This window comes from Canis lupus, chromosome 9 (assembly GCF_011100685.1).
Source record: "Canis lupus familiaris isolate Mischka breed German Shepherd chromosome 9, alternate assembly UU_Cfam_GSD_1.0, whole genome shotgun sequence".
NCBI classification, from domain to species: Eukaryota; Metazoa; Chordata; class Mammalia; order Carnivora; family Canidae; genus Canis; species Canis lupus.
Window position 1 is genome coordinate 12673347 of NC_049230.1, and position 23101 is coordinate 12696447.

At 35.4% G+C, this 23101-nt stretch overlaps 1 protein-coding gene and 1 non-coding gene across 5 annotated transcripts in view; one reads left to right on the top strand and one right to left on the bottom strand.

The window, feature by feature from the left end:
- CEP112 (centrosomal protein 112) overlaps window positions 1-23101 on the bottom strand; it is a 399815-nt gene that overhangs the window by 255354 nt on the left and 121360 nt on the right. The window lies entirely within an intron of this gene.
- Window positions 624-726, top strand: LOC119873468. Its single transcript, XR_005365059.1, has one exon. It is a non-coding gene; the product is annotated as a U6 spliceosomal RNA (small nuclear RNA).

Below are 23101 nucleotides of genomic sequence, written 5' to 3' on the forward strand. Positions count from 1 at the left end.
AAGTAAGTTCATAAGACTAGAAGCTGGCATAGAAAAGTAGTGTGCAATGGATAATGAGGAATGAGGTGCTGTTGAAAACTTCAAGGCACTCCAGGGATTATGAAAGACTGAAGGAAAAAGCCAATTCACAGCTAAGGTACTTTTATGGAAACATTTTAAGGCTCTATATGGAAATGAAGCTGCTAAGCATTCATGTGCTCTTGATATCAAAGATACATATCACAATTTTGAAACCTAGTATGGGTGTGCATGGTGCTAGTCCAATTCAAAATACACAAGGACAGGGGTGCTTGGCTGGTTCTGTCAGTAGAGCATGTGACTCTTGATCTCAGTGTCATGAGTTTGAGCCCCATATTGGGTGTAGAGATTACATAAAATAAAATAAAATAAAATCTTAAAAAAAAAAAAAAAAAAAGCCAGGGATGCCTGGGTGGCTCGGCGGTTGAGCGTCTTCCTTTGGCTCAGAGCATGATCCCGGGGTCCTGGGATCAAGCCCCACATTGGGCTCCCTGCATGGAGCCTGCTTTTCCCTCTGCCTGTGTCTCTGCCTCTCTCTCTCTCAATCTGTCTCTAATGAATAAATAAAATCTTTCTAAAAATTGGCCAAAAAACAGAAGGGCAGAGCTTGCTTTGGCTACACATATACTAAAATTGGGATGATACAGAGATTAGCATGGTCGCTGTGCAAGGATGACACGCAAAACACACAAAGTGCTTTCCTGAGTCACAGAATAGGACCCATATAAGATAATCATAATCACTGAAGTCTAAAAACAGAGTATAAATGTATTTCTAAGGATAACAAAATTATGTTTAAAATGTCCATAGCAAATCCGAGAAGACTTTTCCATTCTTCTTCCTTCCTTAAAGAATATATTATTTTGAGTTTACAACAGAGTCATCCAATCTTTTATTAACTCATTCATCAAAAATTGGCTAAAGACCTATAGCCATATGAGAAACCGGTCTTTCTAAGAAGATGCCATAAGGTAAAGGAAAAAAAATATTTAAATATCAAATATTTTAACAGAGGTTTAAACACAGGGTCTTGAAAAACAGAAGGCGAGGGTTCAGAGAGTTTTCATTGTACTCCTTTCAATGGAAGAGATGGATTTGTAGGAAACAGATCTCTACTGTAGGAATCTCCATCCTTTTATGGTGAATCAGAACAACCTTCTTAGAAACCACTCAGTGGCAAGTGGGCTTACATACAGCAAAACTCAAAGTAGAACAAAGAAAGCCAGCAGTTCCCACCACAATCCTGGCTCAAATATGACAGCATGGATATATCTATGAGCAAATCTGCAATAAGGCTATGAAACTATCATGCTCCAGTACTAAACCAGCTAGAGATTTTTCTCTTAATATTAGGGGAAATACTCAAAAAGGGTATGATAACAGTATAAAGTACTATGAAACTCTTTTCTGACAAGGACATTGTACTATCAATGACTTAGGCTTCCCCAGTAGGCTATGCTCCTAGAGCCAGCCTCCAGTCTTGACCACGATGATTGGTTTTGAAGCATATTACCTATGAATAAGAAGGAGGACTCTTCTTAAGCTATCGAAAAATATCTTAAAAACATATGGATTTCTAGTAGCTAGTAGGTCCAGAAATTCCTTGTAATCAATTGGATTTGTTTTTTATTTTTTATTTATTTTTTTAAAAAGATTTTATTTATTCATTCATGAGAGACACAGAGAGAGAGAGAGGCAGAGACACAGGCAGAGGGAGAAGTAGGCTCCATGCAGCAAGCCCGACATGGGACTCGATCCTAGGAATCCAGGATCACACCCTGGGCTGCAGGCGGCACTAAACCGCTAAGCCACCTGGGCTGCCCTCCACTGGATGTGAATCATGATTCAAGAGAACTTACTCTGGCATCAACCTCCTACACTGTATTTTCAGAAAACCAGTTGTGTTCTAGGAGCTGAGGCAAGGGTCCTGGCAGCAAATTTTGAGACCTACTTGGTCAGATACTGCACAAAACCAAGAAGTATAAAAATGGATTCTATCTTAGAAAAACTTACAATCTAAGGAGAAAAAGAAAATGCAAGAAAAAAATCAAACAGAAGTATAATATATATATTTTGTGACAAATTCTAAGTGCTATGGGAATATGACAAATGGGAAGAGTCAGTGAGAGTCTGTACAAGAAAACTAGTCTCAGAAGATCAGAAGATTTTTGTGTAAAGTATAAAATAAAGCAATGTAGGTAAATGTGATGACATGTTTATGTAGTTTAAAGTTTTACATAATAATTTTGTGCTAAACTAACTTCTGCCTACAATATAGGCCTATAAATAAGTGAAAAGAATTCTACCCCAGCAAATAGAAGAGCAATTGAAATATTCATGGTAAAATAAGAAAACCTTGAGAAAATGATTTTTAAAGATAAGACAGTTACAGTGAAGAGTGAAGAAAAATTCCTTCAGAATCTTTAAACTTCAAAAAAATCCCCAATCTAATGTTTCCTTTTATGTTTCCTCTATTTACGAAAGTACTGATTAAAAGTTCCATGTATAAATTATTCATCATACATGCAAATCTCCATACATACCAACCAATACAGTTTACTTTACAGGCAGTCATGTATCAGTAAATAAGAAGAGATACGTTCATCTGATAAAATGACAAAGCCTAAAATACATTGAAATAGGTGCAGGACCATTTCTTGTTACTAGGGAGAGGAAAAAAGCAATGTGAAGCCATTCAAGCAGAATAATAAGTAAACCAAAGCCAGATCAAAGGAATACAGAAGAAAGACTGAAACGTGAAGCTGAAATATTTATTTCCTTCAAAACATTATCCATGCCTTGTCCCTGGGCAGTTCAATATTTCAAAGTAGCTGGAAAATATTCTCACATTCATCACTATGCACAAGTAGATCAAATTTTAAGTAGGCAAATTTTCTGTTTATTTACCAAACATAAATGTAATATTTATCATTGAGAAAAGTTTTTCTGCTTATAAGAAATGATTTTTAAATAATGTGAAATAATTTTAAAGTCATAATAGATACTTTTCAGTACTTCCAGTGGAAGAAGCTGCTACAAATTATAACATTCATGGTGTAACCATCATTTTTAATGTCTTCACAAATGATGAAACAGAGTGAACATTTTTTGAGTGTTCATTACCCTCATTGGTTTAGAGCAATTCATTTATTTTTTTTCTTTTTGAGCAATTCATTTATTATTTCATTTCATTTTTATACTGATAAGAAAGTTATCTTTTAGTATTTTTCACAAATGAAAACAAGGAAGTTTAGAAGAGTTAAATGATTTGCCCAAATGTTCACAATGACAGAATGAGAAATTAAAGCAGCCCATCTGACTTCAAAGTCCAAAGTTGCATCCAATACAGAAAAGAAGACAAACTCTATACTATTTTCATTATGTTAAAAGCTACACAGGTGATCCCTGGGTGGATCAGCGGTTTGGCGCCTGCCTTCGGCCCAGGGCATGATCCTGGAGTCCCGGGATCAAGTCCCATGTCCAGCTCCCTGCAAGGAGCCTGCTTCTCCCTCTGCTGTGTCTCTGCTTCTCTCTCTCTGTGTCTCTCATGAATAAATAAATAAAAATCTTTAAAATAAAAAAATAAAAAATAAAAAAATAAAAGCTACACAATATGAACATAATAATACGAGCAAACAAGGTCCAGGGGAATTCACTGTGCCTAAGGTAAAATAGAAAAGTTTTCACAAAGGGCAGGTCATTTGTTTGGTAAGATCATCACTAAGAATGTATAAGAGGTGTAACTAACATATATACATATATGTTTGTTAACTATATATATTAAAATGTATATGTATTTGTAAAATACATATTTGTATTTGATATTTGTAAAATATGTTTTATTTTCCTCCTTACCATCACACTTTCCATGAAAAGGGGAATCTCCATCAGAAGATTCTTATTTATTTCAAGAGGAAGATGAATACAGTAGAGGTAAGAGATTTCTAAAGATAAAGTTTTATTTCAGATATAATAAAATATGCAACCATTTTTGCTGAATATAAAAAGCACATGCTCTATTAATAAGTGCATAAAAGTGTGGTAGCTGGAGAAACCAATCTTTATTTATAAACATAAATCACCCATGTTTCACTGACCATTTCTCCCTACCTCATACTACATTTTTCCAAAGGCCCCAGTGATTATCTTATATGTGCTCAGCAATAAGTGTAGTCACTGTTAATCTGCTACCATGTGGCATTCATTAATTCATTACCATTACTATGTTAAGCACCCATTATGTGCCAGGCACCTCACTAGATGTTAAGAAAACATCACTGAATGAATCACACCCAGTTCTCGTGCTAAGGGAGCTTTCAGTCTAGCAAAGGAAAAAAAGACATTGAATTAATACAAATGAGAACAATGAGGATTCAATTCAATGACCAAAAAAGAAATATGGAGTATTAAGGGTTTGTGTAACAGGGTGAAAAACCTTAATTAGGAATTAGGATGAAAGGAAGTAATGTTAAAGTTAATTGAATTTATATGTCAATTATACTTCAATAGAAAATAACATTTTTTTAAATGACAAAAAAGAAGTTAACTGAAGGGCGAGGAGGACTCCATAAAAGAAACTGCAGGGTAAAGGGTATTCTAGCACAAAGGATAACAAATGGAGAAACTGCAAGAGGGGAAGAGTGTGGTTAAACAGGGAAGAGCACAGAGGCCAGGATGACAACACAGGGAACAGAAGGAAAAGAGCCTGTGATGAGGCTGAAAAGTACCTCGTCATACTGAAATTCTAGAGACAGAACTTTTTTTTTTTTTTTTTTTGAGACAGAACTTTTGTAGCTTTGTAGAAAAACTACAATGTCCAAGATGAAAAATACAATGGATGGGATTACAGTCACTGCTAAAGAAAAGGTTCATGAACTTGAAGACTTAGTAGTGGAAAACTAACCAAAACGAAGTACAAAAAGAAAAACAGAATTAAAAAAAAAAGGAAACAAAGCTCTGGTGACAACTCTCAGCAACCTAATATATGTGTATTTAGAGTCCTTAAAAAAAAAGAGAGATGGGAACAGAAAAATATTTGAAGAAATCATGGCCAAAAGCTTTTCAAATTTAATTAAAATTATAAATCTAAAGATCCCAAAATTCCAAGAACTCCAAGCATAAGATGAATAAAACTACAGGAAGGCACATCATATTCAATTTGCCCCAAAACCAGTGACAAAGGAAAAAAGAATCTTAAAAATAGTCAGAAAAAAGACATGTTATAGAAGAACAAAAGTAGATGTCTGGTGGAAGCAACGCAAGCAAGAAGACAATTTGGCGACATCTGTAAATTGCTGACAAGTTGGAGCTATGCCATGAAGGCAAGAACAATTCAGTATTAGATAATCTAATAATACGTTTAATAACTACTAGATTACCTAATCCCAAAATGGCCAATAAAATTGATAATCTTCCAGCCAGACTGACTGGGAAAGAGAGACAATACAAATTAACAACATTACAAATGACAGGGATTCCGTCACTATAGATTCTACACATATTAAAAGGATAAGAAGGCAGTCTTACGAAAGAAAGAAAAAAAAGTTTAATCCATACTTCCCAGCCCAAACAAAATTAACTTGAAAAATAGACCACAATCATAAATGTAACACCTGGAACTATAAACTTCCAGAAGAAAACTTCTGTGATCTGAGATTAGGAAAAGATTTCTTAGTTGTGAACCCAACAGCACAATCTGTGAAAGAACTAACAAATACACTGGACTTCATCAAAATTAAAAACACCAGTTCCTTAAAATAAACCATTAAAAGAAAGACAAGGAAAGCCACACACTGGGACAAATACATTGGCAAATCATCTACCTCTTAAAGGATTTGTATCCAATATATACAAAGAATTTTCAAGACTCAATAATGAGAAAACTAACCCCGTTTTAAAAAAAAAATGAAGCTAAAGATTTGAACAAACAGTTGCCAAAGTAGATACATTTATGGCAAAAAAAAAAGGACATGAAAAGTTTTTCAACATTAGTCACTAGGGAAATGCAAATTAAAACCACAGTGAAGTACTTGGACAAGCCTGTTGGAATTGTGAAAATAACAACACTGACCATATCAAGTGTTGGCAAGCATGGGGAAGAAACAGAACTCTCACACACTGCTGGAGGGAATGTAATATAGTACAACCACTCTGGACGAGGGTCTGGCAGTTTTTTAAAGACTTAACCATACACTTCCCATGTGATCCAGACATTTGACTTTCAGGATTTTACTCAGGAGAACAAAAAGAAAATGTACAAAGACTAATGCTCATAGAAGCTTTTCTGCAAAAGAGCCCCAAACTGAAAACAGCCCAACTGTTCACCAACAGGCATATGGGTCAACAAATTATGGTATATCCATACAATGGAATATAACTCAAAAATAAAAAGGATTGAACTATTGATATTCAGTAAAACATGGATGAATCTCAAAATTATTATGCCAAGAGAAAGAAGTGAGACCAAAAAGTGAACATAGCATATGCTTCCATTTATTTAAAATTCTAGAAATTAAACTAGAGTGACACAAAGGAAATTAGTGCCTGTCTGCATAAGGAGAAGTTGAAGAAAGGTGGGCAGGAGATTTCATTAGAGCATAAAGATCTCTTGGGAATAACTATATACTCATATAGGCATATTTTTGTGTGTTGGTAGTTTCACAAGTGTGTGTATATATATATATGTCAGAATGTGAAATGGTATATTTTAAATATGTGAAATATACTGCATTTCAACTATAACTCAAAAGACCTATTAAAATAGCTCTGAAATATATTAAAATATGTTCATCTCACTTATTAAAAGAGAACTGCAAGTTTAAACTATATTAAGATACTCTTTATTACGTATCACCTATCGGACAGAAATTTTAAAAATGTAACACATTCCATTTGGGAGGCTATGGGTCAAAAATCCTTCTAATATGCAGCGAGTAGAAATTCAACCAATGTGTGTGTGTGTGTGTGTGTGTGTGTATGAATTTGGCAATATGTAACAAAACTACATATATGTTTATATTTTGACCAGACAATACAAAAATGCATGACTACTAGGTTATTCATTACAGCATCAGCTATAATTGCAAATATTGGAACCAACTTGTATGCCCATAGATAGGACAACTGTTGCATAAACTGTGATTCATCCACACATTAGCATACTATGCTGATATATGAATGACCTCTAGTTTATAAGAAATGGAAAAAGCAAACTGTAAGAAAAAAACCATTGAGATATACACATATCTGCTCATCTGTGCAAAAACAAATACAGAAAGGATCTGTTAGAGATTAATGAATGAGACCACTCACCTACAGGGGCTAGGGCTGGGGCTGGGGATGAAAGGACAGGAATGAAGGTGGGACGCTGCTTCTCTGAATATACCTTTTAGTCCAGGTCTGATTTTTGAAACCATGTTAATGTTCGATTTACTCAAAAAATAAAGAACAAAACCAATGAGGACGGGGGATGTGATTCTAAAATAAAATGCCAACAACAAAAATATCTAACAGGACTTGAGCTCTCCAAAAAGAGAACTCTGCCCGTTTTGGTCCAGCCCTCTCCCACACCTGCCAATGAGAGTGGGCTTTGGAAGAAACAACCATGAAGGCACTGTCTAGCCCCCTCCTCTCTCTCCAGGAATGTCCTCTGCTATACACAGACTCTTGCTAGCTGCTTGGGCTGTGACCAGATGAGTACATTAATTCTATGAGGGAAGATTCCCAAGCTGTATATTGGCCACACACCTAAACCACAACCTTATCTATCTAATTCTTCTATTTTTTCAAATTAATTTTAAATTTGAGAGGGAAAGGGTTATTACTTACTGGCTTCTAATCTCTTCCAAATAAAAAAATGTTACAAATTTTTCAGGTTTTTTACAAGTTTAGGTCAAGAATTTATTCCTACTGAATAGACCCTAGCTGTTCCTAATAAAACAGTATCATAATTTTATTCTCATAAACAATCTTCCTTAAAATTGCTAAGGAAGGGGATCCCTGGGTGGCGCAGCGGTTTGGCGCCTGCCTTTGGCCCAGGGCTCGATCCTGGAGACCCGGGATCGAATCCCACATCAGGCTCCCGGTGCATGGAGCCTGCTTCTCCCTCTGCCTGTGTCTCTGCCTCTCTCTCTCTCTGTGACTATCATAAATAAATAAAAATTAAAAAAAAAAAAAAGATTAAAAAAAAAAAATTGCTAAGGAAATCTATAGAAGCATGCCATTCACATTTTAAGTCAGCCTTTGTTAGTAACAATTTGTGATAATTCTGACAGGACATTTAAGATTTAAATAAAATCTTTAAAAAAAAGAAAAATTTTTTAAATTTTTAAAATTTAAAAAATAAAATACAGTTTGCAATGACATTATATAGGCCACATTGGGTCTATTGTTAAAAACGGGCATAACTATTTCAATAAATTCTTAATATACATTCTTCCAATTCATACTCCCTAAATAAATAGAATGGCTATTACTGTCTATTACTGTAAAGGTGGGAGATCTCAGTGAAGAGTCTCTCTTGAGATGGAGCTGGAATAGACAAAGCTTTTGTACATGTGGGTTGCACTTCCTATAGCTTCCCAGGCTCTCCCTGTGCATCTGCTCCATTCTCTTCTCAACCTCAATCAACACAACTACTCAGAACTTGAGCTTGCATACGGCCCACAGTGGCTGCCTAATCAATCCTCATCTTAGTAACTCTCCATGTTTCCAGCTTCTGCACTGATTTAGTCTCTAGGTTTCCTGGTTTCAAATTCCCAAGATCAGGAAGGAGGGGTTGTGCACTGTAGCACAACGGTTAAAACTAGGGGCTTCAGAGTCAAACATGTACAATTTCAAATCCTTGTACCTCCACTTACTAGCTGTGTCACCTTAAGCTTTTTGTATCTCCGAATAAAATGAGTTTGCTGGGGATCCCTGGGTGGCGCAGCGGTTTGGCGCCTGCCTTTGGCCCAGGGCGCGATCCTGGAGACCCGGGATCGAATCCCACATCGGGCTCCCAGTGCATGGAGCCTGCTTCTCCCTCTGCCTGTGTCTCTGCCTCTCTCTCTCTCTCACTGTGTGCCTATCATAAATAAAATAAAATAAAAATTAAAAAAAATAAATAAAACAAAATAAAATAAAATGAGTTTGCTGTCTTTGGATCAGGTAGGTGTCCACTCTAGACCCAATGTACGTTATCAGAGGAGAGGGGTCCTATGTAAAGAACATGGTGGGTGGCTATCAGAAGCTGTGGCTATGGCGTAGTCACCCATTTGGGACTTCAGGGAAGCACAAACCATGACATATACCTAGTATATGCTGCCATCTAGGAATCACCAGGATCAAGTCATTTAAAAAGCAAAAAAGTTGATCTACTAAGTGACCCAAGAGGTAAAAGTCCTCTTTACATACATTCTATCAGGAAAAGCACTGAATTAGGAACCAGAAGGCCTAGGATTAAGTTCCAGCTCAGTCATGTATGAACTGCACCATGCTGGTTAAATTGCTTAATCTCTTTGAACCTCAGCTTCTCCCTTTAAAATGTAGAAAATCAGGTATCCCTGGGTGGCTCAGTGGTTTGGCACTTGCCTTCTGCCCAGGGCATGATCCTGGAGTCCCGGGATCGAGTCCCGCATCAGGCTCCCGGCATGGAGCCTGCTTCTCCCTCTGCCTGTGTCTCTGTGCCCCCCCTCCCGTGTCTCTCATAAATAAATAAATAAAAATCTTTTTAAAAATGTAGAAAATCACAAACAACCACATAAGTATCTTTTGAGGATGAACTGAGAGAATATATACTGAAATCATTTTGTTGACTATAAAGCATTAAATAAAGTATTGCTATATTTTATTAGTTTATCAGCTCCCTGCCAGGCTTAAATTTATTTCACATTTCATTGTTAAAGTGAATTTTGACTGTAGTAAAACTCAAGAAGCTAAATATATAAACTGCTTTTAAAAATGAGTTTTGCAAACTTAATTCCTGAAGAAAAAATCTAAAAAAGTTAAAAACCTCACGTTACAAATTAAATCTATTGTGTGAAATAGTGTCACAAATGTCTCTGTCAATAAGAGGTTTCTTGACCATCATAGCACACTGACATTGATTTAAAGCAGTGAGTTCTCACGAGAAGAAATGCAGAGTTCTGTAAAGACATATCTACAAAAGAAGTATGTAACAGAATAGAAACTTTCTTTTCAATCTGAAACAAGGTCACCACATATTTCTGTCCTTTCCATCATGCTTCTTAGACAGAGGGTTATGTCAGCCTGCTCACTGGGGCTAAGGAATGCTTACAATAAATGGGAAACTTTGACTGCTCTCCATCTAAAATGGTTTCAGATGCTCAAGCAGAGTGCAGAAAAGAGAACAGATGGGTCCCCCCCACCAACATCATTGATACTTAAGAGTGCTATTTTTAAAGAAAAAAATTATGTTGAGTTTATGGGCACTTTCCAAAGTGTAGGGGTAACTTTTCTCAAGATGACTCAAATGTCCGCATCAATGCAAAACTGAATACTTTTTAAATCACCTAACAAAAATGAATATAAATTTTTGATAGTGTCTTCTAATAATTTATCCATGATTTTCAACTTCAAATATAATGGTACCAGTTATAAAGAAAAACACTATTCTATTCCCACTAATTACTTAGAAAATTATTTAAATGAAATTTCTTAAATATACTATAAAAGTATGTTCACATCATAGTCACAACCTACAGAAGGAATGATGACAGTTTATGGGTGTGATAAACTTTCATGATGAATTGGAACTTTCTACCAAACAAGGTGACTCTCCCCAGTAATAATTTCAAACACTGCTACCATTCAAAACCACTGATTAGTCATAATAGAGCAAGTGAAGGAACAATTAACTTCCCAAGTGAAGAACTTGAAATGTTTCTCATTATAATCACATAGCACCCCTTTAAAAAGCAAAAGCGAAATCAAAGAATCAGACATCAAAAGACTATTAGGTCTTTCAATATAGACCATTTCCAGACCTACTTTACTCCACATCAAACCTCCTTCGGGGTGTTTTCATTGTTCACTAAGAATAGAGATATATGGTTCAAATTACTGAAAGTTTCTTCAAAGTTCCTTGACATTTGTGTATTCCACACCTAAGATGAATAAATATTATATCAAATAATAAAAAACTAGAAGATCCAAATTTTAACAAAGTCATCAATTTTTAAATTCCCTTGTTAAATTTCATGATCTCAGACTTCAGGGACTATGAGTTAGGGGGAAAAAATGAAACATAGAACGGAAATAAAAGCATGTTTTTCTTAGGGTTGGAAATGTTTGACATTTGCTTATTTATTGTTTATTATAGTCTGACAAAAATCTCTCTTCCAGAAAACCAGGTCTGTTTGCTTTACTCCTAACCCCATACTTGGACTTTAAACACATTACCACATTCATTTCTAGAAAAATGTTCCCTCCTTTTTAGCAGGGAAATTATCTCTTCTCCACCAGTTCCTTTTCTGTTCTTCAAAACGTAGTTTATTGCAGAGATATTCAGGAAAGTTAAGTTTTCCTCCAAAGTCATCATATACCACACTGCTACCAATTCTCCAACCATTTGCTGTTCCCTATGAGAGGAATTACATCCATCTGCCTCCAGTTTGGGGGGATTTAGGGTCCTTCTCAGTCTAGACCATCGGTCTCTTCTATTTCTGTTCCAACTGGGCTCATTTTCTCTGGTTCCTTAACATGCCCTCTTGCACTCTCCATCCCTCCATACTGGGTTCATACTCTTCCAACTTCTTGGATGACTTCTACCATATACAAGAATAAACGCATCAGGTATGTAAGATGACATATTCAGAATATACTATGGGGATACCATCAGAAAGAGATCTACTATCAAAATTAACACCGAAAAAAAATTAACACCAGATTGAGAGTTTATATTAATTTATTACTGATGAAAACTTATTTTCTGAGTCTCTGTGAAGAAATCAAAGTATCTGATAGCTAACAGCCAACAATAACTGTGAGAAGTTACCATCATTAAAAATGTTTTCCAGTATTTCACATGTGTTATTTATTTTTGCTTTCTTCCTTTATACTTTTAACACATAGGCTTGAGTCCAATGTGAAATTAATTGAGCTTAAAGAAACATTGCTTTCAACATGGGTGATGATCTCTATCTTGTCTCAATTATGCTTTCTTTGTAAGACGTGATTTCTTATCACTAGTGTTGGCACTATTTTTCTGATTTGTAAAAATACAATAAAATACTAAGCTATAGCAAAGGGAGACAACATTCACGAACTGCCTAGTGGTAAAAACCTAACAATTCTATTGTGACTCTCGGCATAAGGTGGGGAAGTTCCTAATTTACTATTTTTTATGATGATGATTATACATGGACAGATATGGAGGGTAAAAATCTGTCAGAGTACTTTTAGCAACGGTTAGCAGAGGAAAATTTTGCCTACAAAGCCTAACAAAGGAGATACAGGTAAAAATATCCCAAAGTAGGGAAGGACAACCCATCCAAGTTAATTGCTCACTCTAATTTGATATAAATATGACTTAAAAACATCCAGCTCTCCTTGTTTTAATTCTACGGTTTTCAGAAATACTTTAATCAATGGTTTGGATTCTGGAATAGACTAGTCCACTAGAAAAGAATATTCTTACCAAATATGTAGAAGCTCTTTACATAATTCTGAGTGGGGATTTTTGTAGACTATAGTAGCAGCTAAAACTAGGCTGACAAGGAAATATGACAAGAGTATCATTTTGAAGACCTGAGAACAAAAGCCAAGTTCAAAAACAAATAGCTTTCCCAGTAACTCCACTCCTAGGTATACACCCAAAGAATTGAACACAGGTACTTGTACAAATACTTGTGTATGAATGTTCATTGTAGCACTATTCATGATAGCCTAAAGATAGAAATCCAAATGTCCATCAACAGTAGAATGGATTAATAAAAAAGTATTGTGTATACACACAACGAAATATTATCCAACCATGAAAAACAATGAAGTAGTGATACACACTGCAACATGGAAGAACTTGGAAAATATGTAAGTGAAAGAAGCCAGACACAAAGATTACATGTTGTAGTATTCTATTCATATGAAATATTCATAATAGGTGAACTCCAGAGGCAGAAAGCAGATTGGTGGTTGTGAGGATCTGGATCTGGGAAGGGGTAGAGATTGGGGACTAAGTTGTTTAATGAGCACAGAGTTTTATTTGGGAGTGATGCAAATCAGATACAGATGCTCGTTGTACAATATTGTGAATGTACTGAAAGTCACTCAAATGTTCACCTTAAAATTGTTAATTTTATATTATGTGAATTTCAACTTAAGTTTAAACAAAACAAAACAACTAAACAAGAAAGCAAAACAACTAAAACTGTGGAGAGGGGCACAAGTGAAAATGCCTACAAGGTCCAGGTAACAAAAATAAGAATGAGCCCAAAACAACATTCTCTGCATAGAGTTATGTTGTCGCTTTGAGGTAATTGGTTAATGTTGTTTAATTTTTTCCTTTAGTTTTCTCTTTTTTAATCTGTCCAATAGAGATCTAACTAACTTCTTTTCAAAGTGGTTGCAGTGATTCTTTGCATTGTTTACAATTTCACAGATTTCTGCTCTTACCTTTATTTCTTCTGTTGTCTTCATATTGACTCTTGTCTTTTCCTAGCTTCTTGAGGTCACTTCAATCTAGACACCAGATTAGAGATACTTCCTAATATTTGATGGGGAACACTTTCATTAAATATTTGGACATTTTAATTATAATTCCATTTTTAACCTAGTTATTTAAAAGTATAATTTTAAGTTGACAAACCTGAGGGTTTAAAAAGAAAACTGGCTGCTTATTATCGATTACTAACTTAATTGCACCAAAAACAGAAAAAGTGGTCTCAATGGCAATGATTCTTTGAAAACTGTTGTGACTTCGATTATGACTTAATCTAAACATTATGCAATCAGCTCCAGCCACCTGTTGCCATGAGAGAGGATGGCTTAGTGCTGCCAGATCTTGCAGAGAAACCAGAAATTCAAATACATGTGAAGTCTCCTAATTTTATAATGCTGGCAACTGATTCAAACTTTGCAATCTATTTTGCAGGCCAAACTGAACACATGTGCAGAATGACTCAATCTGCAGCCCAAGAAAGTAAGAACTTGAGCAGGAGAACATCAAAATGAACAAGTAAGCACAGAAATGGCAAAGATCAGAGCAGCGTGAAGGAGAAATGATGAAGGGAAAGGAATGGCTTCAGTGACTTCCTGAAACTCTATAGGAAGTGAATTTAAAAGTGGAGTTTAAAAAGCGAAAAATAAATATAAGTATCAAATATATACTAATAAGTGCTATATAAAAAATTAAGGCAGGAAATGGTCGGAGACTAAAATATATATGTGCAAGTCATTGCCATAAGAATGGTACAGAAGAATGGTTTCCAAAGCTATGGTCTTGGACTGGATTGTCTGGGGAAAGGATCCAGAGGAAGCAGAGCATAGAATGACCATGCAATCAAGACTGGGTGGAAGGAAGAAAGTCAGGAGAATGTGTGTCCCAAAAACTGATGAAGAGAATGTTGTAGGGAAAGGAGACTGGACAAAATCCAGATCGAAGGTCACTGTGACCTTAGGAAAAGTTTGGGTAACATGATGAAAGAAACCAGATGGGACTGGGCTGAAGAAAGGAAGTGGAAGATGAGAACACAGAGAAAATTTGCAAAATAGCTACAGAAACCTGCCTATGAAAGCAAAGAGGGTAAATGATCACAAATGCGGGTGTTGTGAGAAAGGGTGTTTTCAGGTGGATACCTACTCTTGTCTACACGTTAAAAGGACCAAGATAGGTGAGAGATAGTAAGATCTTAAATTAGTCTGCACAGTGGAGAAATGGGCAATATTTGGGAAAGGAGCCAGAGAAGAAAATGGGTATGAGAGACGACCTTCTAAATTCACAGAACATAGGAAAGTAAGGTTTTAAAGCAAGGACATTAAGGAAAGTAGAAACTACTTGGGTTTGGAGATGCAAGAATAGAAATAGCTCCGATTTTACATGTAATTAGTGACAGGTGGCAGGCAAGGAGGAGAAGATAACAAAGGCTTCCATATATGCTCCATGAACAAATAGTGTCAGGAATAAAAAACAAAAAAACAATAGATATAAAGGCTCAGAAGGATATGACTGTGATCTATTATACTAATAAAGCATATATCAATGGTGTGAAAAATTAAAGAATACGCATGGCAACAGAGAATATGATTTTCTGGAGTTAGAAAAAAAACCATTTGGGAGATCTGAGTCAGCCTTTGATTCACTTATTAATTTTGCAGAAAGCTAACAGTGTTATACTGCTCAGGAGGCCGATACAGCTCCACATGGCTCACTCTTCTCCTGAAAAAGAGGCAAAAGAGCATAAAGCAAGCTAAAATCAAGGAATTTTTTTAAAATCCAAGTTTCAAAGCCATGGAAAGGTCACTGTATTTAGATTTTAGTCACATAAATTAGTCTATAATTGAATCTACAGTAAATCACAATAATTGATTCCAAAAATGGCCATTCTGACTTCCCATAAATTGTTTTCATTATGCAATGATAAGAAAGATGGGATACTATATATTATATTTCAAAAGAATTCTATCAGAAAATAAGTTAAGAATAGCTCTAGTCTCCATATACAAAATGGCATCTGGCTAACTAACATCTCTTGAATCATGCAAGTACTCACTAAAAATACCTAGAAAGAGAAAGAAGGGGGAAAATGAGGGAAAAATCCCAATAACAAGAACTAACAACCCAATGAATAAAGCTGGGAGGAATCTCCTAGAAATACAAAGCAAATGGAAACGGATCGATAAAAAATACCTAAACAGGTCCACCTGAGAACAAACGTAAATTGGTCTTAGGAAATAGAACCAGAGAAAAATTAGGTAGAAAGACACCCTCTTCGTCTCTCAGGTAAAGGATTCTGTGTTTGAACAAATAAAAAAAAAATGGTAGCTGGGATTCTTCCACGTAACAAAGAACACCAGGGTAATATTCACAGATGTTTTGGATACATCCATTCAGAGCCAGTAAGTCCCAGAAAACATCTCACTTTACCCAATGAGAGTAAAGAATGAATGATGGTAGACTGTATGCTGGAAGCTGTAATTTCCACAACTAAAGTTATATAGATGGAAACAAAAATAGGAAGAAACTTGAGTTCAGTATATACAGGACTCACATTAGTTCAGAAGAACAGACTCACCACACTGCTCATGAAAAAGTATCCCATCAGTATAGCAGAATTTCTATTGGTAATACTTCCCTAGAAACTTCAAACTTCACTGGCAGCTGACAAATAGTGTTTCTAGCCAGCTGTAGCTCTCAAACAGAATAGGAATATTATACAAGTAGATGCAGAGCACAGACAGGACAATCCATACCCAAAATTCATGGTATACTAATGCCAGATGGTATCTACAAAAATGCACACCCAGTGTAAGTTCAGTAAGTATTTGTGAAATAAGACCGGACAAAATTTACCTTGTTCAAGATTGAGTAATAAGATATGAAAATACCAACTGGAGTCTAACAGATAAACTACAGAACCTGGTAATACAAACATTTCAAATACACAGAAGAGTCACCTGTCAAAATGGTCTCCTATAAAATCCAAAAGAAAGCAGCAGGGATACTGAGAGGGATATGAATGACAGAAGACAGTCTCTAAGAAAGAGAGGGTTAAGTCTTAAGAATGATCTAAGATAAAAAGAATTCAGTGTGATTTAAAACTGGGAAATGATTAGGATAGAGAGAGATAAAAAAGAAAAATTTAGAGTAGAATAAAAACTCATCATGGAAGTAGAAGAGATACATGCAGGTAGAATGTCAAATTGGTGATGTTTTAAACCATCTTAAACATACTAAGAGGACCAAAAAACACAGATAAAAACATAAGAAAATCGGAAATACGAAGGAATAAAAGATACAGAAAAGGACATAGAGGATGCTAAACAGATATTTATATTTATACATATATATGCTAAATATATACATTTACATATTATATATTCCATACATATATATAAAAACTCAATAAAGATGTTGAATTAAACATTCTGGAGACAGATCTGGGCCAGAATAATAAAGATGTGAAATTTACTAAGTATTTGCTACTTGAAGCTGGGGGCTTGATGAGATCACTTAAGAAGTGAGTGTAAATACAGAAGAAAAGATGATCAAGGATTTAACTTGAAGAATTCTAAAACACAAAATCATGATATAAAAGGGGAATTCAGGTCAAAGGATATTGAAAAGACGCATCCAATCAATTAGGCAGAAAACCATCAGATGCTTCTGGTACCATGGAACCACAGAGGAAAGTTTCAGAAAGAAGAAGAAAAAGAAGTCCAAATTAAAGGGGGTCGACCCAGATGACATCACAGGTGGCCCCTCCTCCCACAGACACATGGAATATACAGCTGCACATATAGTAATTAACTGTGAAAGAAACCCCAAAACTAGCTGAGTTACTCAGCTACATTTGCCTGGCTCTGATAGAGAATGAGGCGAGAATGAGAATGAGGCCTGCATTTACAAGTCCCACAGGGCTATGGCAAACAAAGTAGTTCTTAATGTCTGCAGAAACAACCCATGAGTATACAAGAGAGATTCATCAACTGGGGTAGGAAGGGCTGACACACACACACACTCTTGCCATAAACACCACCCCCAGCACAGTGCCATGTAATAATGAGGAAACTCCCAACTCTCAGCTTCTGCTTGAGGACAGAGTTTGGACCTTACAGATACAAAAAGATAAGGAGAAAGGAAAAAAAGCATACTGCTATAGAAAATCATCAAATCACAAAAGAAGTGAGCAAAAGAGGAACAAAGGACTTACGAAACAACCAGGAAACAATTAACAACATGGCAACAATAAATTCACAAACTATCAATTATTTTAAACGTAAATGGTTTAAATATTCCAGTGTTAAGACATGGAATGGCTAAGTGGATAAAACAAGACCCAACTACCTGCTGCCTACAAAACATCCACCTCAGCTTTAAGGACACATATAGACTAAAAGTGAAGGGATGGAAAAAGATATTCCATGCAAATGGAAACCAAAAGAGAGCAGAGTTAGCTATATATCTATCACACAAAATAGACTTTTAGCCAAAGACTGTAACAAGAGACAAAGTGGGTCATTATATAATGATAAAAGGATCAACCATCAAGAAGATATAACATTAGTAAATATTTAAGCACCCAACACAGGATTAAGAAATATGTGAAGCAAATATTAACAAACTAGAAGGGGGAAATAGCGGTACAGTCATAGTAAGGATATCAACAACCCATTGTCAACAATGGATACATCATGCACAGAGAAAATCAATAAGGAAACACGACTTCAGCTACACATCAGATCAAATGGACCTATAGACATTTACAGAATAGCCCACCCAACAGCAGCAGAGTATACATTCTTCTCAAGTACACATGAAACATTCTCCAGGATAGATCAAATACTAAGCCACAAAACAAGTCTTAGTAAATTTAAAATTAAAATATTCCGAAGTATCCTTCCAACCACAATAGTATGAAATCAAAAATCAATTACAAGAAGAAAGCTGGGAAATTCACACATATGTAAAGATTAAACAACATGCTACTAAATAATCAATGGATCAAAGAAGAAACCAAAAGAGAAATTGCAAAACTATCTTGAGACAAATGAAAATGGAAAAACAACAACCAAAATTATGGGTGGCAGCAGGTCTAAGAGGATAGTTGATATTATAGATAGACATCTACATTAAAAAAAAAAAAAAAAAAAGAGGGCAGCCTGGGTGGCTCAGCGGTTTAGCGCTGCCTTCAGCCTGGGGCATGATCCTGGAGACCAGGGATCAAGTCCCATGTCAGGCTCCCTGCATGGAGCCTGCTTCTCCCTCTTGCCTGCGTCTGTTCCTCTCTGTGTGTCTCTCATGAATAAATAAATAAAATCTTAAGGAAAAAAAAAAAGATCTCCTCCCCAAAGCCCTACATTTACATGAAAATGTGTTCAACATCACAAACCATTAGGGAAATATAAATCAAAATCACAATGAAATATCACTACAAACCTGGTAAAAGGCTACTATCAAAAAGACAAGAGATAACAACTGTTGGTGAGGGTGTAGGAAAAGGCAACCCTGTGCACTACTGGTGGGAATGTAAACTGGTGCAGCCACTATGAAAACCAGTATGGAGGCTCCGCAGGAAATTAAAAACAAAACTACCATATGATCCAGTAATCCCATTTCTGGAAAAATCAAAGGAAACAGAACCACTACCTTGAAGAAGTATCTACCTATATTTTCATGTTCCTTGAAACATTATTCACAATAGCCAAAGTATGGAAACAACTTAAGTATCTATCTGTGGGTGAACAGATCAAGAAATTGTGGTGTATACATATAATGTAACATTATTCTCAAAAATGAAGGATATCCTGTCATTTACAACAATGTGAATGAATCTGGAGGATATTATGCTATGTGAAATAGGCCAGGCAGAAAAGGATAAATATTGCATGATATCACTTATATAGAATCTTAAAAAAAAAAAAAAAAAAAAAAAAAACAAGAGAAAAGTTAACTCCTAGAAACAGAGAGTAGAAAAGTGATTGCCAGGAGCTGGAGGTGGGGAAAATAGAGGATGGTAAAAACGATACAACTTTTCAGTTGTAAGATGAATATGGTGTTAGGATCTAATATATAATAATGATGTAACTACAGTTGATAACACAGTATTGTATAACTGAAATTTGCTTAAAAAGTGGAACCTAAATTTTTAAGAATCATTTTAAGAGGGCAGCCCCGGTGGCGCAGCGGTTTAGCACTGCCTGCAGCCCAGGGTGTGATCCTGGAGATCTGGGATCCAGTCTGGCGTTGGGCTCCCTGCATGGAGCCTGCTTCTCCCTCTGCCTGTGTCTCTGCCTCTCTCTCTTTTTCTCCCCCTCTCTCTTTCTGTGTCTCTCATGAATAAATAAATAAAATCTTAAAAAAAAAAAAAAAGAATCATTTTAAGAGGTGCCTGGGTGGCACAGTCAGCTAGGTGCCTAACTCTTGGTTTCACCTTAGGTTGTGATTTCAGAGTCGTGAGATCAAGCCCTGTGTTGGGCTCTGTGCTCAGTGCAGAGTCTGCTTGGGATTCTCTCCCTCTCCCTCTGCCCCTCCCACTTGTGCATGCGGCCTCTCTCTCTCTCAAATAAATCTTTAAATAAATAAATAAAATAAAAATCATTTTAAGAAGTCATATGACCACTGCAATAAAAAAAATTTTTGATACATTATGACATCCATCTATGACTTTTAAAAACATAAAGAACTCTTAGAAAACTAGGAACGGATGGGGAATTTCCTTACCCTGATATAAGTGGCCTATTAAAAACCTTCAACCAAAAATTATACATCATTCATAGTTAAAGTATTCCCTATATACAAGGATGCCTGCACTCACCATGATATTCAACATTTTGTTGGAAATTCTAACCAGTGCAGGAAGGTGAGAGTGGTGATAGAAAAAGCATAAAAATTGAATAAGGAAGAAAAAATAAATTATTTACTGAATAATCAGTAAATAATCACCATAATCCACACAGCAACTCCAACATAATTTATAGGCCAACTTTGAAAATACATTCTGCAAAGTTGCTAGATGCAGGAGTCCAGTAGTTTTTTAAAATGTATTTCCAGGGACACTGGCATGGCTCAATCAGTTAAGCTTCCCACTCTTGATATTGGCTCAGGTCACGATCTCAGTGTCATGAGATTGAGCCCTGCACCAGGCTCCAAGGGGAGCTTGGCATCTGCTTGAGATGCTCTCTCTCCCTCTCTCTCTGCCTCACTGCCACTTCCCCACCATGTGCATACTCACCCTAAAAAAAAAATTAAAAAAAAAATTCTATCAGCTGGATCCTTCAATTACGAAATATAATCTTGAAAAAGATAAAATACAAAATGGTAATATAAACTATATGTAAGAATAAATTTAACAAAAATATGAAAAATATATGTGGAGAAAATTGTAAACATTTAAAGACATTAAAATAGGGGCTCCTGGGTGGCCCAGTCAGACCTCTGACTCTTGGTTTCAGCTCAGGTCATGATCTCAGGGTCCCGGGATCCAGCCCTGTGTTGGGCTCAATGCTCAGTGGGGAGTCTGCTTGAAGGTTCTGTCTCTCTCTCCTTCTGCCTCTCCACTCCCCCTGCTACTGTGCTCTCTTTTTCTCTCTCAAATAAATAAAAGCTATAAATAAATCTTAAAAGCTATTAAAATAGACTAATGGAGAAATATATTATTTATGGAAGAAATAAACCAACCTAGTAAAAATTTTAAATCTACTTAATCTATAAAAGCAATGCAAATAAAATAAAATATCAACAGAATTTCATAAAACCTGATTCTGAAATTGAAACAAAAGAGCATATAAGAATGGCTAAGACAATTCTGGAGACAAAGAGTGTGGGGAAAAAGAAAAAAGAATAGAGTGTGAGGGGATGTTATCACTGCATGAGAGCTCAAGATTTAGTGTTTTCTGAGTAATTAAAATGGCATAACAGTAAAGTAGCTCAATTTAATGTGATCATAAGCTATTTTGATTCTTTTAGGCTCTTCTATCATTTTCCAATTTTCTACAGCAAATATATACTAATTTTATAATAAAAACAAAGCTAAAGAATAGATATGTATAAAAGTTTTCTCATTGGATAATGTCAGCATCCAGAGTTCACCCTCCAAAGACCCTGCATAGGTTCATTTTAACATAAGCTCTCTATTACTATAGTAGAAAAAAAGTATTTCTCTCTTGGATTAGCCTAGAACAAAAGTGGGCAGTTACAAATAACAAGCTTTTTAAATAAATCAACTATAATATAATTTATCAATCTCTGGTTACATTTAACCCAACCTTGATATAATTAATCTAATTCCAGTTGCATGAAATCTATAATAATGTCATATGCATCAATTTCTTCTTGCTCCTCACTCTGTATAATATTTAGGCTGTTGGAGGTAATATGATACATATGAAAATCTGACGTATTTTCATTGAGTAATACATCATGAATTGTATCTGTTCTTAATTTCAGTAACAGTAATAAAAAATAGACTGAAAATTTGCAAACCAAATTCATCTTTAAACTTAAATATTCTTCATTAAAGCTACCATCACATCTTCCTTATTAAGTATCATAGCTTAGGGGTTACTTTATATTGTAGTAGAACAGTTTTTATAATTAATCTTCCAAGAAAACTTTCTTTTCATTTTTCATATATCATACTGCAAAAAACTTTATTTTTTTACATTTTATTTAAATTCAATTTGCGAACATACAACATAACACCTAGTGCTCGTCTCATCAAGTGCCCTCCTTAATACCCATCACCCAGTCACCTCATCCTCCCACCACCTATTCCCCTTTTTGCAACCTTCTTTGTTTGTTTCCAGAGTTAGAAGTCTCTCATGGTTTGTCTTCCTCTCTAATTTTTCCCCCCACTCAGTTTCCCTCCTTTCCCTTATGGTCCCTTTCACTATTTCTTATATTCTATATATGAGTGAAATCATATGATAATTGCCAAGAAAACTTCTTAAAGGTACAAATTTGTTTTCTAAACAAAATAAATTCTCTTATCAAGGTAAAGATACTTTCACGCACTTATTAGGCACAGAAATCTTTAGCTTCTTTTTGTATAACTCTTTAATTTACTTTTTTTTCCTTTTTAAAGTATATATCACTAGTGATTCCTTAAGGTATTTTTTTGCCAACCTTATAAACAAAATGATCAAGCCACAGTCCTTCACTTTGGCAATATATAAAACTGAATTTAGAATTATACGATTCAGCTATACTTCAAAATTCCTGCACAAGACTGAACCTAGCTCTCTCTTTCTACCAAAATTCAAAATTCAAGCTCCTGGGTAAACTGAAAGGTTATCTGCTTTTAATGGAATTTCATCCAAATTTTTACAATAAGCAATGTTCCATTAAAAAACAAACCTAATCAAAATATAGTCCACTCTGTCCTTTGAACAATCACAAAATTATTTAATATTCCATTTGTCTTCTTTT